General features: G+C 32.0%; 1 protein-coding gene across 8 annotated transcripts in view; it reads right to left on the minus strand.

The window, feature by feature from the left end:
• Positions 1-18,788, minus strand: part of LOC108912586 (protein turtle) — a 188,892-nt gene that overhangs the window by 49,834 nt on the left and 120,270 nt on the right. For 7 of the 8 annotated variants that reach the window (XR_001964553.1, XM_018717852.1, XM_018717851.1 and 4 more), the window contains exon 1: positions 5,255-5,342. The exons of the other annotated variant lie outside the window; for it this stretch is intronic. The gene's annotated coding sequence lies outside the window, so the exon portion shown is untranslated. Of the gene's footprint in view, positions 1-5,254; positions 5,343-18,788 lie in introns of those variants that run through there. 8 annotated transcript variants of the gene reach the window in all.

Below are 18,788 nucleotides of genomic sequence, written 5' to 3' on the forward strand. Positions count from 1 at the left end.
TAAAACTGCCGATCAATTTTTTAAAAATAATTTGTAATGCAGTCAAAAGCCTTTACGAATTTCAGGGAAGTATCTGTTTTCAGTAAGAGACATTTCCTGACATTTTCTTTAAATGTCTCAACAGAAAACTGTGGGTTTTATAAAGGTTGTCTTATAATTTATTTCAAGGTTTATTTTTAGTTTGTTTACTTTTATCGTCTTTATAAATGTTTGTTAATGCAAATCTCATATTCCAATTTTATGAAATACAGATGGTTGCTTCACCAGGAATGCTTTGAGCAATATGGCTTTTGCTTTGTTATTCGCGTAATTAAACGTTTATTTATCCCATATTAGATAAATTCTATACCCAACAATGATATGGAAACTCCATTGTATGTGGTTAATTTACCTACAGATATGATCCTCTCTATTAAACCATTACGTGCCGCAAGTTTATGTATAATACGTACAAAATCACGTTAATAATTTCAAAACTTCCTCAACTCCTGAAATATTTGGAAGTTAGTTCTGATTATAATTAATTAATCAGGCAGCCTTGGGTAATCTGCATGAGGTTTTCTGGCAATTATTGACACTTTATCACATTTATTACGGCTTTCCGACTGTGTACAAAAGTGCATCGTCTGCAAAAACCAAGGCTATACAGTGTGTTCCCATGTTAACCAAAAATTAAAAAAAAAATTAAACACGAACGTCATTTTTTATTCATTAATTCGGTATTTTTGGCATACTGGAAAGAAAAAGGAATTTCGAATAGCATTAACTATAAGATTTTGCGTTTATTTTATTAAATAGTGATAAACGTGTTTAAAACCATTGTAATTATTGTTTTTTTGAATTTTACTCCCTTTTTAAGGCAAAAACGTTTATGTATCCGCATCTTAAAAGAGAACGAATATTTTGACATTTGTAGAACTGTCTTTAAAGGTACATATTTTGCAACGATAAATTTCAGACCCTTTTTAAAAAACAAAAATATTCAACAGTTAACAAGGTTTTTTTAATTATTTAACTTTAATTTTTTTAAAAGCCTCGAAATCCGATTTTCAATTAGAACACCCAGTACAGTAATGAATACTTTGATCCACAAGTAAAATGTAAATTAAGGGCATAGTTTCAAAAAATAAAATGTTGCATTTTGCATAGCTAGGTATGTGGATATTAAATTTTTATCTTATAAAATGGAACACAAGTTAATATTGAAATAATTTAAAATGAGGTTCTTATGGACTTCCGGTATAGCCGAAAATCTAAAGAATTATATGATTTTAATTTATGGAGAGTGCCGAAAGAACGCTAAAGCTGCCAGGCATTTGTACCAACATCGTTTTCCGCAGAGACAACTTCCATCAGATAAAATTTTCGGAAAGTTAGCCAGGAATTTGGCGGCAGATGGAAGTTTTCAAAAGAAAAGAAGAGTTTTTAAACTCAGAAGGGCAAAAGATGAAGAACATTCGAAGATGTTAAATGACCTGCTAGATCTCCGGGTCTCACTCCTATAGATTTCTTTCTTAGGCCTTACCTAAAAGAAAAGGTTTACTCTTCGACTTTAAATGATATTGACGACCTTAAAAACGGAATAATAGTAGAATGTTGGAGGTTAAATGAAGAAACACTAGAATGTGTTTGTAGAGGGGAGTGATAAACAGAGCTATTTTGTATTTGGAAGCAAATGGAGGTCATTTTGACCATTTGAAATAAGTATTGTTTTAAATTGTTATATTATTATCGTATTAAAAGTAAAATATGTTACTTTAAAAAACATAATAACTTGTTTCCGCAGCTGGCTATCATTTTTCAGAATAAAATTACTAAAAGTAGGTTAATCTTTTTTGCTGTTTTTCTAGCAATATTTCTAATGAAACTATAGACTTCCTTACATAGCTGAACGCAGAAAAAAATATCTTCCAAAATTGATAAAAAAAATATATAGTGCGCCATTTCAAAAAAAAAACAGTTGACTATAGCAATTTTGTTATTATGGAGACGATCTAATGATGTCATTTGATAGAGTTTGAGCGGCGATTTAAAAATATATAGGGTTTGTATTTGTTAAAATAAAAGAGATACAGGGCTGCGAATATCAAACTGAATCACCCGGTATAAATAAAGTAGTACCTATCTAAATCTTGTTTTCTACATATGCTTTTTCTTATATAGATCCCTGTGAGCACCCTGTATTATTTTATTACTGAATTTGTTGTCAGAAGACGCAAATATAGTTATTTTAAAATATGGCGAATGCGCTAATGTCACACATTACAAAATTACACGGGGAAGTTTATTCTATTTATACTTATTTTTGTTTATTACTTTGCTCTTCAAAATCTATTTCACGGCTTCGTCCATTTATACTAAAATTTAAATTATTATTTTCATTGTTAAACTGGTAGATATATAAATTGAATTACAAATAAACTTATTAATTATTTTCACTGATATTCGCATAATGAGAAGTTACCTTTTATATAATTTGGCCTGTCTATGATTGTATTAATAATAAATCAAAATAAATTGGATTCTGAAACAAATTTTTGAAACTATTTAAAGTATACATCACGTTGACAGCATTTTTAGTGAGGCATTTTTGTTTTTCGGAAAAGAAATACCTACGTAGCTACCAGAGGCTCGCTTAGACCAAGACAATAAAAAAAAGAAATAGTTACATAAAATAAAACAAACTTGAGTAAACAACTTTCTTCTATGAAAATTTTGGGAAAGATCGCCATTTTTGGTATTTTTTGAGAATATTGTCAAATATGTTAGAAATAGAGAATCAGGTGATAACATATTATTCAGAAATTATTTCGATGGTCTACCTAGCTCAAACAATTTGCTATTACCCCCAGCCTTAAGCGAAGTACGTCAACTTGTTGCCATTGTATTTACTTTTTATTTTATGCCGCTCCACGGATTTCGGCAGCGATTTTCAGTTTTCGGCGTATTCACGCACTCATTTCAAAAGCCGGATGATATCGATTCCCGGGGTAGTCTTTGAATAATTTATATGTGTACCGAAATCATTCAAAGTAAATAGATGGGAGGAAGGTACTTAGCGGAAACAGCAGGTGCGAGAATGTTGAGATAGGATGAAAAATAAAAGGAAACGCCCGATTGCGACGTACCTTGTTATCTCGGCACGTACGCGGCATTTAGCGGATGGAACTTACCATTCTTTATAATGGCGCACAATTTTAATGATACCTAGACAAAATGGTATTTCAATATCTATTAGTTTCCCCATAATCATTTGGACGAATTTTACCGATGATAATAATAAGCTACTCAGAAAGAAATAATGAGGCTGGTATTAAACGGCCATTGATGTAAATAATAAATAATGTAAATGTATAATTACTATGGTGCCTGTTTATTAAAACAGTGTCCTAAGGTAATAATAATAATAATGATCAGTAGCGATGTTAATCATCAGTTTATTTGTTAATACAGTGATGTATTAATAATAATGTAAAAAATTTAATGTAAATTGTTATGCAAAAATATATTAATAGAATGAAATTTACATTGACAACGAAAAAATGCCGTGCATTGATGATCACAAGTTGTTTAATAGATAATGTTAACAATGCAGTTCATTATACAGGGTGATTCAAAATTCGGTACAAAGAATTTAGCGGCGTATTTTTGAGGTCAAAATAAGACTTTTTTTTCCTACAAACGTGGGTTCACAAATGCTTAGTTTTCGATATACAGGATGTTAAAGTTTTTGATTTTATTTTTTTGAATTTTTAGGAATAACTTCCAAACAAATTTGAATGTTGGTATAAAACTTGGGGGGCGGGGTTTTTTTAGGTTGCTAAATTTAAATATGTCATTGATTTGACGCTGTTTGTAGAGGGCGCCACCTATAAGGGTACGCTTAGTGCATTTATTCAACTATCAATTTTAAGCAAAAAAGGTACACTAGGTCGAAATCTCTCAGGCCAACATTTCCGAGATATTGACTGATGAATGCACACCATATTTTCAAATTTTATTAACTATTTACCGTGAAAAATTTAAAAATTTATTTACTATCTAATCAGTAATTATGATAATTAGTCATTGCTAACTACAGTCACTAACAACCACTAAAATGTTGATATAAGGTTAATAAGAGTTTAAAATTTATGAGACATCCATCAATAAGTTTTGACATAAACCTACTTTGAGAAAAGTCACTTATTGTATACACCGTAACATTGTAAAGGTTTAATTAAAAGCCTTTTTTAACGAAAACAGTCCATATTAGGAAATTCTAACAAGAGTACATTATTTTTAGAAAATAAAATTGTACATTATAAATTGGAGCCCGAATGGTAAAAACCTAACCTTACAAATATTTTAACTTAAAATATAATAGGAATGTAGCATAACTAGCGCCCTCTATGAAATATCCCAAAAATAATTAGACCAGCGTATTTGGCATCAATAAAAACCCCGGAATACCAAATTTCTTAAAAATATTTCGCACCGTTTGGAAATTTTCGTAAAAATTCTATTTAAAAATATTTATTTTGCCGCTTTGTATCTCTAAAACAAGAGGAGATAGACATATAATTCATAAAACAAAAAAATATTATTTTTTGCGTACTATCCCGTATTTACGGGAAGTGTTTCTGAAACACCTTGTATATATGAAAACTATTAGCAAAACGATTTCAATATTCCTTCGATTTTTATAAAACAAAAAAAAAACAATCTAATTTTATAATTTACGGTGAAAATAGTTTCTGAACATCACTTTTTTATAATTAATATTTAATTAAAAAGTTTGATCAATATCTTGAAAAAACATTATATGAATTAGAGACAAAATTATGTCATATTTAAATTTCAACATATTGCCATATTTTCATTCGAAACGTAAATCTGAACGCTCTGTACTTTTTAATTAAAAGTCTCAAGATTTCCGTGTTCCGGAAAGATATAATAACTTTGAGCTTTAACCTCTCAATATTACTCGCCAGATTGTCCTATTAAGGCAGTTTACAAAAAGTCTGAATTACATTGAAACATTGTTGGTTAAGAAAATAACAATTTACATATTTTAATATGCAATTATTCGCAAACAAACTCTGGAAATGTCTCTAAATCATAGAGTGGAAACCAAAACAGTGCCTGATCAGAGAAATAAAGCCCTTATTTTTGCACTAATGTCAAAATAAATTGCTGCATGCAGTGCGAATCTCAATTTTTATGCAGAAAGGAAATATAAATAGTATCTTGAATTGAGCAAATGGAAACTTACCGGCAATGCAAATTTTATTTTTAAATCAGTGTGCTGTGTTTTATTTCATAAATGGTATTAGTACTGAGGCAATATCACAGTTGCGCTACGTTTTATATTCAGATTAAGATAAATCAGTATATATGTATATAGTGTATCAGTTATTTATTATCATATTTTGCTGAACTTCAACCTCTAATGAGTTTAAAAATAACTGTGTTTATTGCTTTCAGTTTATAGAAAACGCATTATACGTATAATTAAATCAGAGTCCCTAAATTGAAGGCCAACCTGTAGATCTGCGCGAAGGGTATATGTAGATTTTAGAGTAACGAAAATTATTACATTTCTTTGGACTTAGTAGCGATTCGTATTAAAACGCGATATGATCTGACGAACAAATGAACCACGGTGCACTATGCAAACCTCGGAGCTGTCTCTACGTCTTATCGTACACCGAAGTGTCAAACTGTAATGATAAAACGTTTTCTATAATAATATAGATTCAGCAAAAAAGTAATCAATTCATAATCGAAAATATACCAGCTTTTTTTAAACTGCATACGAATATTTTGGGGGTTCGTAACCTGTTTGTTGCCACATTCTGTTCTAAGAAATTTGGTGGAACGAAATTCACATGACCGAAATGTCATGTGGCAAACTTCCACAAAAATAAAATCAAAAGTAACCGGTCCAATAGGCAATAAAACGGATTCCAGTTCAAACGTTGATCAGGCAGAAAAGTCCATTTCCATTCCTCTCGAACATGATTGACTTGACATTCGGCGGGTGTTGGATGGTCGAATGAATCGGCTGCCGACAAAAGATATCCGCGATAGCGCCGGAAAAACATGTCCGGCTTCTGTGGCGTTCGCAGTTATTCCGCCACTTCGCAACCCAATATTTGAATATGGCCACAAATAGCTATTCAAATTTACATTTATTGTAGTGCCTATTCAGATAAACGGTTGTACGTAGGGCGATTATGGTTGTTTTGGATTTTTTATCGTAAAAATGCGGCCTTTTCCTTTAACTATTTTGTATTATGTAGGACTATCAGTAATACAACTTAAAAAAATTAAAAAAAAAGAAAATAAATTTATACATATGGATATCCTTCCTTATCTATATCCAAAACGATGTCTGCTATGACGAGCACCAATTTTTGCTTGTGAGGGAATTTACCGTTTTTCTCTCCAATATATTATAGTCAATAATATATGTATGTTACGTACATATAACAGTACTATGAGGATTTTGTAATTTCTTGTAGATTCATTTTTTTGTCGAGTGTTACTGAAATTTTAATCATCTTGGCTTCCTATTTCATAACAGATAAATAAATAAATATGTAAAGCACTATCCAATATTTTTTTCAAATTATAAAATTCGTTGTGTAAAAGTTTCCATCTTTTATTTATTATGAACACTCCCTCTCCACTAACCAAGAGTGTTTAAGCAGAAATAAACATCCGCGATAAGAAAAGGCGCGCCTAATTATGTTCTTAAATTCAAGTGTTTTGGTCCCAAAAGTACCTAAAACGGATTAGTCTTGAAGATACTCTTTCTTCCCCAGAAAAAGCAATTATTCCGGAGAAACGGCACAATTTACGACAAGTTAAAAAGTTGACCCAAAAATTTAACATCCTTGGGGATTAGATTTAAATATTTTCCAGTCTTACGGTGTCAGTAACGGAAATCCGACAAATTCATATTTAACTACTACTTATTTGGAGAGAGTAGGAAAGTGACAAAGCATAGATTTCTCTCTTTTTAAATTTATCACAAAATAAAATTGCCTCCATACAATAATCGTTTTCAAATGTTAAGACAATTTTTTAATTTTTCACTTCATTTGTTACACACTTCAAAAATTGTATAGTTGTTAAATTGCGGAAATGAGATGAGAGAAACATTCGAAATTAAAAACTAAGTCATGTGTTAGTGAATGTAGTGTTTTTTAACATCGTCAGTCTTCTCAAAGCGGATGTGTGTAATGTTAGATAATTTTCTCGTTTTCAATAAATTCCTTGACAAATTCTACGTAGCAGCATTTCTCTTCACTATATTACATCTGATCCAGTACGTGCAACTACATTTAAATCCTATATTTGTCTCGTTTTATCGTTGGCCCCTCGCCTTTAGCCCGTGTGAGAATGCAACTTAGATTGCAAGAGTACTTCACAGATAATTTGATACAATTAATTAGGAACAATCCAGGTGGCGTTGCTAGCAAGAGGCTCTCCCGCTCTCCAATTGCACAACGTCGAAAGCTTGTTAAAATTTATGAGCCTCCACGATAAAACGACAAATTGGCTAAATAAGGCACACAATGCAAGCCTGTTGGAATTTGACATTTTAGGTTTTAGATGGTCATCTATAGCAAAAGCAAAAGTCGTCTGGGTAACCTCTTACCTCTTATAAAGAGTGCATAATATTTTTTAAGCAATATTACTTAGATTATTTATTGATGGCTGCAGGGGCAGGATGCTATACGTACTACAAACTAAATAATTAATTGAGCATATAATATATAACCTATAAAGTATGTTACATCTTAATTTTTATATCTAGTGGTTCTGCTAATGAATGACCTAGTTGTTCATTAACTGCACTACAGTTGTTATTTAATGTTGGTCGGGAGTGTAGTTCGCAAAGTAGTTGTTTCTCGTAATACTATCAGCTAAATTCTTTATTTCTCATAATGCGACACCAAATAGAGTAAAATTCTTTAAACATTAAAACATGCTTTTACCGAAACGATAATTTATTTATTCTAAATAACATTTTGTTATACCTAAACACTAAAAAAATCAGTGTGAGTGAAAGCAATAAAGGTTCGAAGTGAATCCATTCAGTGAAATTATTGAGTACATTTTCACTGAATATTGGGCATTTTGATCATTTTACTCATTTGTGATTATATTTAAACTAAAACTGAGTACTTTCACTCAAATATAGGTACACTTTAAATAAATTCTTCACGTAAACTCGTATTTGGTGCACTTGTACCTAAATCAGAGTAAATGTCCTCATTACTAAACGAGTTCAAATGTATATTAATTCCGAGTAATTTGAATGGTGCCGTGAAGATGGCACCACTTACATATTGCTTCTGTAATCTCGACCACAGTTGATAGGGGCCCGTTAGATGCTCCAGAAAAGCGTGATCGCCAGGAGAACGGGCCTTAGCCGGCGGCGGCGGGTCTCAGCTGACGGGTCTCAGCCAGGACAGGAGAAGGCCCCCGAAGTAATTTAATTTCAACACTGTATATTCTAGTTAATCATTTATGAGTGACTTATTTTTGCACTCAATATTTAGTTAATTAAAAACCAAGTCTGAGTAAAAACTCAATGATAATTAAATTTAAATCTTACTAGAGAAAAAGTCAACTCTAAATTGGTTTTATATACTGAGAATACAGTAAAAAGTCGCTCAATTGACAGTCAGCTCGGATTTGAGTAAAACTCATTTCTTATGCAATAGTTTCACTCAGTTGTACTCATACCAATAGAGCGAAAATTTCGCTCAATCGGGTGTGGACACGAATTGATACATTATTGAGTAAAATTGAGTAAAATTTGAGTGAAATTTTTTTACAGTGTAGTTTCATGTAAGGTGGCTTCCCCAGTATCATTTGCCAGACCTCGAAAGACGAACGGCACTGTTTCCCGAGTATCGTTTTATTTTTATTTTATTCCGCCAGACCCTATATCACCAACGGCACTGTCTAAAGTTTTTTAGTGTTTTTAACCGAGGCCAATGTACGACTACAAAAATATTTAATAATGTAATAGGATTACAATAATTTTAAACACTTAAATAAATTTACTGGAAATAAGATCTAAACTGCTCGTTTTTCTTCTTGGCTGAGATTAAAACATAACAATTATCAAAAATAAGTTGTATCAGCCTTTACAATGACTCACTTTTCTGATCTAATAGCGTAATAAAACAGCGTATTGTTAGCCTGATGGTACGTTTATTGCATTCAATGCTTTGCTCATAAAGTATCGTTTGAATATATGGTTCAAAGGGTTCCATTTGGTAGCGCTGTCGGTAGTGATATAAAATGCAATTAGGAAAATTGAAATTTTATAGAAATACAAATACTAATTCGCACAACAATATAAATAAATGAATTTGAATTCCATTCCACGTAATTGTAATCCGCTTAATGTTGAATTAGTGAATTGTGAAAATCATTTGATAGAAATAATATTAATTTAAAAAGTGCTGACCTGAAAAATGACTCAGAAATATGTTTTTAATATGAAAAACGTTTTAATATAACACAATAGTTGTTAAAGTCAAGGTTTTAGTGGGATAAAGATCAATGAGTGAAAGAACAGTATATTTTACCTCATTTCCAACGTTTCGGTGTTATTTTGCACCATCTTCGGGACTCGAAATTTGAAGTGCCTTTCATCACCATCACTGAATTTTTAAATGTCAAAATAATATTTTAAAAGCCTTATAACAGCCCACAATAAATCTATTGAGAACTTGTTCCGATGCAATAAAAGCATAAAAATGTTCCTTCCTAGTTTTACAAAATTGCAATCGCAGTATTATAATATTTTTTCAACAATCGAATGTGTCATGATATTTTTAATTTCTTTCCAGTTGTAACATTCTTTTCCCAGAGAAACAAAACTGTTTAAAAAAAACGTAACAATTTTGCAGAGCGTTTACTTGTTAAACCGATTTCGTTTCATCGATTTCGGAACTGTGACCATCAGGTGAGCAAGTAATTGGAACCATAAATCCATCCTGTCTTGCGTTTGTTCTCGATAGCCCTAAATATCACCCGCCTACATTCCCTTGTTCGCAATATCCTGACTGCAGACACAAACAGTCAGTCTCTAAGATACGCAGTAAATGTATGCTACATCAAACTGCCAATAGTCACTCCACCTTAACATATGCCTTCATGATTGAAAACAGCAGTAACTACGTGAAAAAAGTCTAAACTAAAGTATATAATAAATATTTTCTATTGTATAACAAGAAAATTGTATAATTCGTAAAGTTTTAAATGTCATAAATATGAGAAATTTAATTTGAAGGAGAAAAAGTGCATCATATGTGGAAGAAGGGACGTCAGAGACAAATTATTCAAAATCGGAGAAAGTGAAAAATCACGAATTAAAAAGTACAATACGGACGAGAATATACATATTAATTTTAAATATGAAACAAATATCTTTATTAACATTTGCTGTTTACTGCTCCTAGATTTACTTCCAGTTACGACACACTATTATTTGCTATAAAAAAATATTATCTATCCTATTTTAGAACCAATAGAACTAAGGTGGTGTCAAAAGAAGTGTAATTACTATTGTTCTTGGAGTAAAGTCCTTTGTACGTGGTGTAGCACAATATCATTTTAAAAATCGTTGGGAAACCGAGACTCGGCAATCCACTACAACAAATATCATTTAATGATTAGGGACGGAATCGAATGGCTCTCGCAATTCAATTATAGTTGGCATCATGCTCAGCTTCAGTTGCTCCAAATTATTTTAGTAAACATTCCATTTCTTCCGCTTGACGGAATATTTCTTTAATCAGAGCGATAATAACAGTGCTTTCTCGGTATTCGATACTAAAACTGCACGCTTGCATCCAGTCGCTTTGTACAATTAACGTATACACTTCGAAATCCTACGTCTACAAACGTTAGTGGGTACGCGATTTAATTTTCATGATGGTTGCCGTCGTGGTGGTTTTCTATTTGTATTGACTTTCAATTGCGTAGGTCCCTTTGAACTTTACCATAGATGAATTATCTAATTAAGAACAAAACACAAAAATGTGTAGAAGTTACGGAATGTTAAGATAATGCAACAGTTTTATCACAACTGAGACAGGAAACTTTTTGTCGACTATCATATAAATAACGAGTAGTAATCTATATTATGCTAGTAAGTGGCAATATATGTTGTAGTAGCAGAAATTGGCTAAATCTACGGTTAAGTCGTGTGCCGCTCTATGCTCACGATACACAATACTACTGACTGCCAAAGAAACATGTGCCATATACTCGACCAAGCAAAGCGTCAAAATCAATCACATATGCACAAACGACAATGAAATGCACGAACCAACGTCCCTCAGCAAAAATACCTGAATTGTTCACCAGCACGTTAGGCCGACATGGTAGGCATCAGGATATCGTATCGAATAAATTGATTGATGCGAAGCTTCAGATCAGAAGTATAGTCTTTATAATCTGACAATTTATTGCGAGTATTATTGAAATTACAAAAACGTTTTAATACAAAAGTTTTAGCTTTTTTATGAATACAGTAGCTATTAGAAAAAGCAATAATGGAAATCACTAAATTGAAGATTTTTTTAAATGGAACACATATTAGTGCATACATAGCTTCGTTAAATTTTTCTCTTTAGTTATCCGTTTATTTTGTTAATAATAAAAATCATTCTTAACTTTAACAAGTCTTAACTTTAACAGAATTTTAATACCTAATTATTAAAAACCAAACACAAATGGTCATAGATACTCAATGTGACCGCCATTATTATTGATGCACTTCGTATATTCCTCATTAATTTTCAGAATTGCATTTAGTATAAAATGGGAATTAAATTCACTTAAATTTTGTATACATTGTTCAACTTTACGTCTTAATTTACACTAGTTTCTTTATAAACCTCGTTTTTTAAGTAACCCCACAGAAAACTGTCCAAGGGTGTAAGGTCCGGGCTATTTGCAGGCCATTGAAATTGATATAGTCGATCAGCGGCAGGTCTTCCTTCAAGAAAATGCAGGTATCTTTCCCCAGTCAAAGCACCTTCACCAAATAGTGGGCCAATGATTTTATTTCTCAATATACCGCACCAAACATTAAACGATGTGCCATTTTCATTTGCCCAGGTATGAGTATTTTTTCTATTATAAATGCCAGTTGTTGTAAAAGTCTCCTCATCAGTCCATAAAATATTTGCATTTTTCTGCAGTACTCTAATCGCTGAATTTTTTGGTTTTGTACCGACATAGTTTTATAGGGGCGGTAATTATATTTATGTAACGTTCTAATAATTTTACTTTGGCTTATTTTTAACTATCTTGAAGCATTTACTGTGGACTCTTGTGGCCTTTCTACAATAATTTAAAGTTTGAATTTATCATGGTAAACCTCGAATAAATATTTGCTTACCTTGAAAATATAGTAATATAGTAAGTTCTAATGCTTCATTTGGAATAATTGTTCGTTTCTGTCTTCCAAGAGATTTTGTTTCTCTAAAGCGTCGCTCAATGTTATAAAATGCATCTCGAGATGGAATTGGAAACCCGGGATGCAAACAAGCATACTCGACGCGCGCTGCATAATATATAGGGTGTTCTTGTTATTAATTTAGTGATTTCCATTATTCAATTGTATTTTTCTAATACTGTATTATAAAAATTCATGAAAAAAGCTAAACCTTTTGTATTAACTTTTTTCTAATTTCAATTATAAACTCACAATAAGTTGTCAGATTATAGTGACTAACCCTGTACATGTTATTGTACAGTGACACGGGTGGTGATTACATGGATTACTAAAATGTTAAATAATTGATGCTCGCCAGCTAATTTAAGTTAATTCTAAAAATTTCCATAAAATTCTCACGAAATCAAGTCATGTATACTGATTTAATAGATTTAATACCATGTGCTTCATCATTCGATACTGAGGAATGTTTGTCTGTGTGCCAATAGAATCAGCCAAGTTGTTGATTTATAAATTTAATTTTGTTTAACCAGAAATAGAAACTTTTTCTGTTTGTTTTTTTTACTATGCATGAAGAATACTTAACCATAACCATACAGGGTGTCCCGATTTATAAGTGTGCAGACTATGAAAGTAATAAGAAAAAACAATATTTTTATTAAATAGAACCTGAGAATGAAACTATAACATTCCCTAATTTGCAAATTCTAAGTCTACTATGATTTTTGAAAACTTGTATTAGTAATTGTTTTATTTGAATTGTTACAATTTCTATAAAAATGTAATAATTTTAAAATCTTATATAAATATTTGGTGTTTTATTTCAATAGTTTAAAAGTTCCTCAGTGTTTTATTTAATTAATAATCTGAATTTATTATTTCATTTTGTATTCGTTTATTTTTTTAGTTAGTAAAAGTAAGTACTATTTGTATTTTTTATCGAATAGTCTCACTTTCTTGCACAATTAATCTTTAACAATTAAAAAAACTGCCTAGACAATTTTCAAAAAAAAGCAACAGAGATTTGCAATTTGGATTAAATGTAAATTTTCAAGTCAAGTCAATTCGATAAAAAAATTGATTTTATTTGCTTTTTATTTGCATTTTACACTTTTAAATCAGGATACATTATATGTAAATTAAGAATGAGAAAAAACTTTTATCAAAATTTCCATTTTTTAAGTGCCTTTCGAAATTCACTCTACACCCTGGCTTTTTTCAATTCTTTCGGATATAATGAACTGATCCACGAGAAAAACGTTCCCATGAAATTGCCTAAAATCACACCCAGCTGTTCAGTAGCCCCGCAATATTGCTGTGGAAAATAAAAAACCGCTTGAAATAGATCGACATACAAATGCGTCGGTTCTCCGAGAATGAGAAAATCGCGAAATCCACACAGCGACCAATTACCTAACCCCCAGTGGCCCATATATCAAAATAGCATATGCTCTCGACCTTACCATTTTATCAAAAATAACCCACGACAAAAATAATTTACCCATGCGCAGTTCACCTTGGGATAATTGTGCATCCTTTGTCGCCGACAACATCACCTGCAGCGTCCCACTGCAACTTGCACTGCACCCGTCGCGAGCCCAGCTCTCATGGGTCACTGGGTTAGAAAGGAGAAGCCACCGGGAACCGTGGAGACCGGTCGCATAGGTAAAATTCGCACGAGACACAAGCGGACAGGGTGTAGGGGCGCTACTAGCATTATCTAGTGTGCCTCGCTTGTGCTCTACGCCCTCCAGAGCGCCGTCATATTGATCCGGGCCACCCGGATTGGCGCGGAATACTCAAATGCTACGAGGGAGCGCGAGCCGCACCGGGTCGCCACGAGGAGGCCTGAGTACGGGGTGCTGGAATATGTATTCATTTAAAAATTTACGCTCGGGGTGGTTTGGAAGGCGACGTGGACTGTACGCCTGGCTGTAGTTACCCTAAATGAATCTCGGCAATGGATATGCATTTTTAATGTAATGGATTGGAAATATCAGGAAAATCGGGAAGACGGAATTCGTATGGGCACTGATTAAGGTTGCGAGACTGACAATCAATGTCTTATTCTAAGACACACAGAACGCCATGCTAGACTAGCTAGCTGTATCCGTCGTGTACACTATAGACGTTAAAAACAGAGTGGATTTATTTTCCTAAATTACAATTCAATTTGCAGGATAGGCCATAGAATTATTTACTAAAAATTAAAAAATGTAATATATAAGTGTAATAATGAAGGCAATAAAGAAGCAATACGATATACGGTAAACAAATAACAACAATAATAATAAAATAAAGCATAATCAAAAAAACTAATTAAAATAATGTTAAACAAATAAAATATAACAGAAATAAATAAATAAATAAAAGATATAATGTAAAAACATAAATCTGAGAAGAAACATAAAGAAGAATACAAAGCAAAAGAAGCTGCACATATTGAAGAATTATGGACTTTTACATGTTAGGTATATAGTGAACTTTGAATTATTTTAGGTTGCACTAACTAATGGGGGTTTCTGGTGTCTGTCGATGCTGAGAATTGACAATTTTAAAAATTTGTGACGTACAGGACGTTGGCAGTTACCTATTTGTTTCAATACCTGACACCAAGACGGGCATTTCAAGAAAATTTACAATTATAGAAGAAGGATTTTGCGTGAATGCTGTTGAAATGTGCAGAAAATATATTTCTCTGCGCCCAATTCGTCTAACACAAGACAGATTCTTTTTAAGATACATAAATCAAAAATGTACTTCTCTGCCTGTTGGAATCACATTGGCGAAGGTACCCTTAGTAGTTGCTTCATTCGATAATATCACAAATCCAGAACTATACTGGCCATTGTATGAGGCGCACTTCAACAACGTTATTGGTCAATAAAGATGCTGATGTTACAACCATCAAACGGCATGGTGGATGGAAGAACTCCTTTGTAGCAAAACGTTATCTTGAGGAGTCTATATCTAACAGATTTGATATTGCAAGGAAAATCCAAGGAAAATATAGCTGTTCCTTACAAGAAGAGACATCTGTAACTTGTGCAAATTCTTCACAAACTTCGGCAGATGCTATGAGATCCAAAAATGATGGCAACAATGCTACAAGGGTTGTTATTAACGGAAAGGAAGTTAAATGTTAAAACAAAAACGAAATGTTTATTACCTACTATAAATGTAAATGTTAATGTTAAGTAAATAAAATAAATTTGATTTATTATTCTTTCACTATTGTACTGTCAAAATTTCATGACATTTGGATGAATAGAAGCTGAGTTATTGTATCTGAAGTGACATCTCTGGTGACTGTATGTTTATGTCATCGGTACAAAAATGGGCATCGAACAAAGAGAGAATATTAAGTTTTGTTTTAAATTTGGTAACACTTTTACCGAAACGTAAAGTTTATGTTGATGATTGTTCATTCCGTGGCAGAGTTCATGGTATACGCAGTTTAGAAACGGTCGTTAGGACATAACTGATGAGCAACATGTTGACCAACCGAAATCCGTGATCACCGCAGATTCCATCAAAACTGTGAGTGGATTCAACAAAGATCAGTCGAAATTTTCATTGCAGTTCGTGGAATTGGAACTGAGCATCTCAAAAAGAGAAATCGCATTTTGGACGAATATTAGGGTTACCGAAAAGTGTGTGCACGATTTGTTCCGCACAAGTTGACTGACGACCAAAAATTGCTCAGAATTCAACATTCGAAGGACATCATCAAGGTGGCCAAAAGGACAAAAAACTTCCTTTGCAACATTGTGACTGGCGATGAAACGTGGTGTTTTCAGTATGATCCAGAAACTAATTGTAAGCTCCAAAACGCCGAGTGGAAGGCGCCAGACGAGCCAAAACCCAAAAAACCTCGTTTGGAGTTAAAAGTGTAGACAATGTTGATTTGCAAAATTCAAGAACTTGTATAAAATTGCAAATGACAGTATGGGGCGGTAGTTTCTAATTTCATTTACATCTCTACTTTTAAATGATATTACAAATATATATCTTCTGTCTATATCTTATGTAAATAGAATAGATATATTTTTTTAATACTTTAGGTAGTCCTACATAAAAGTTGTCACGTATGGCATTCTCTTGTATATTTAAAACATACAAAAGTCATTAAAACCAAGAACCAGCCAATTCATATAGACTAAGAGTTCGTTATCAGTTATCACGTTAATTGACTCGAAGTAATAACTTTTATTAGTATGATAAATTAATTTTATTTTCATTAATATCATGATGGTTTAATTTTTTTAGTTTGCTATTTTAAAACAGTTGAATGTTGCAATGTCTCTTTCTATTTAGATGAAAATAAATTTTCCTCTAATCAAATTTCCTTTAATTAATTTCTTTTTGATTAATTTGCAAAATGTATATATAGCACTTAGAAAATTAATTAAAATTTATTTTCGTCGTCATTCAGTCTTTGAACCCTAATATAACAGGGCCTTATAAAAATTACGTGCCAGAATTAGACATTTCCAGATATTCATCCAAGATAAATACAACATTCCCAGATTTAAGTAAATTAAGCCTGAATGTCTTCACTGTCGTGAAAATTGTAATTAGTTATATACTTACATCTAATTTTTCCTCAGGTACGGAGCAAGAATTTGATTTTCGTAGCAAGTTATTAAAATTTGCAGCTTCAGCACCTGACACATTTATTAAACTTTGAATTGGCATTTTTATGTTATCAACAATTTGAAAAGATTGATCTAAATGTATTGAACAATCTTACAATTAATCAACAGCATTTGCCAAAGTACAGATTAGCTTCAACTAACTCCAGGTTTCAAGGATTTGAAAATTACACAATCGACAGTATAAAAATATTTATTGAAAAAGAAATAAGCTTTTAACTTGCTTTATCGTTAATATGGACCGCGACGTTCTTATATTTCTCTAGATGTAGCAGCTCGTATCAACGCGTAGGGTGAAAGAAGCCAGGTGTGGAAATGGGTCCTCCTATGTCGCCGCATTATTTATGGACTGAAGTGTCGAACTCTAATTATTATAAAGTTATCGTTTACTTTTCCAATTTGAAAATTATCCTCTACATTTTAACTGGACTTATTATACAACTACATTTCATATTGCTTTATAGTTTCATTCCGATTACAAAATTTGGCCACAGTTTAGATGAGAGAATGAAAACAATTGCCTGCTAAAGCTTTTAGGTGTGTAAATAACTTAAAAATACGTTATTTCCACTGATTTAAATACAATTAAAAACCACTACTATAGTTAAATGCATGCAAAAGGGGTTGATTTTAAAAAAGCATTAAAATTTCGTAATAATGAATTTAACGTAATTATTTGTCGGTAATAATAATGAAGTGGTAAGCTTTTCATAAAACATCATGTTAGATTCATTTATTAAAGCTTTTAATACCATCGGCATTAATTAGAACAAACGCAGCTTTTGATTATAACGTTCGCTTTAATTAATTTTTGCCAACTGTAAAAAAAATCTGTATTTCCTATTTAATAAACTCCTTACGCTAAAACAAATAATTTTGACATCAAGGTGTTTTTTTTCCAGGATTACAGTAATATGAGTATGATTCTTAGATTACTATAGTTATTATGTGTTAGACGAAGACTTTTCGACAATTATAAAGCTTTTCTATGAAGGTACTCCTATACTAAACTAAACTAAAGTTCACACGCGACTTCTTCTGATGAGATTTAAAAATTATATACTCTTGGTGTGAATTAGCTTCAGCTTAATTAAGTATGACTTAATATACAGGGCGATCCACTAAAGTGATGAAAAATTTAGAAACGTGTCGCAAAAACAAGTCTCAATTACCGACAAACTGCTTTCCGACTATTAGTATTACTTTGTGACAGCGAACAACAGGGCGACAATGCACGTCTGGTGGTTTTACTTTGAAACTTCATGAATTCTTTCTGGATAATTCTTGTAACAGACATTAATTCTAGTAATAGACATTTCTCTTTTCTAGCTTTTATCTAGTTTTAAAACTGTAATTCGATTAGAGGTAGCTATATGGTACAGCAGCCATCTTCTGCAACTTGAAAATTAGTAGCTAATATGTACTTTCTCCGGGAATTATTACTGAACAAATGAAGGAAAGTGAAAAATAAATATTGTAATAGAATGAATTGGGAAAAAGATTTTAAAAATATCAAAAGGGAAGGTAAATTTAGGAAAATAAAATTAGTAAAATTGATTTTAAAGAAATAAATTATAAGTTGAATAAGTGTGACCAATAGGAGTAGAGTAGATGGTTGAAATTGAGAAAGGAAAGACAAAATAAATAAAAATTAG

Source organism: Anoplophora glabripennis, unplaced genomic scaffold, assembly GCF_000390285.2.
Source record: "Anoplophora glabripennis isolate ALB-LARVAE unplaced genomic scaffold, Agla_2.0 scaffold296, whole genome shotgun sequence".
NCBI classification, from domain to species: domain Eukaryota; kingdom Metazoa; phylum Arthropoda; class Insecta; order Coleoptera; family Cerambycidae; genus Anoplophora; species Anoplophora glabripennis.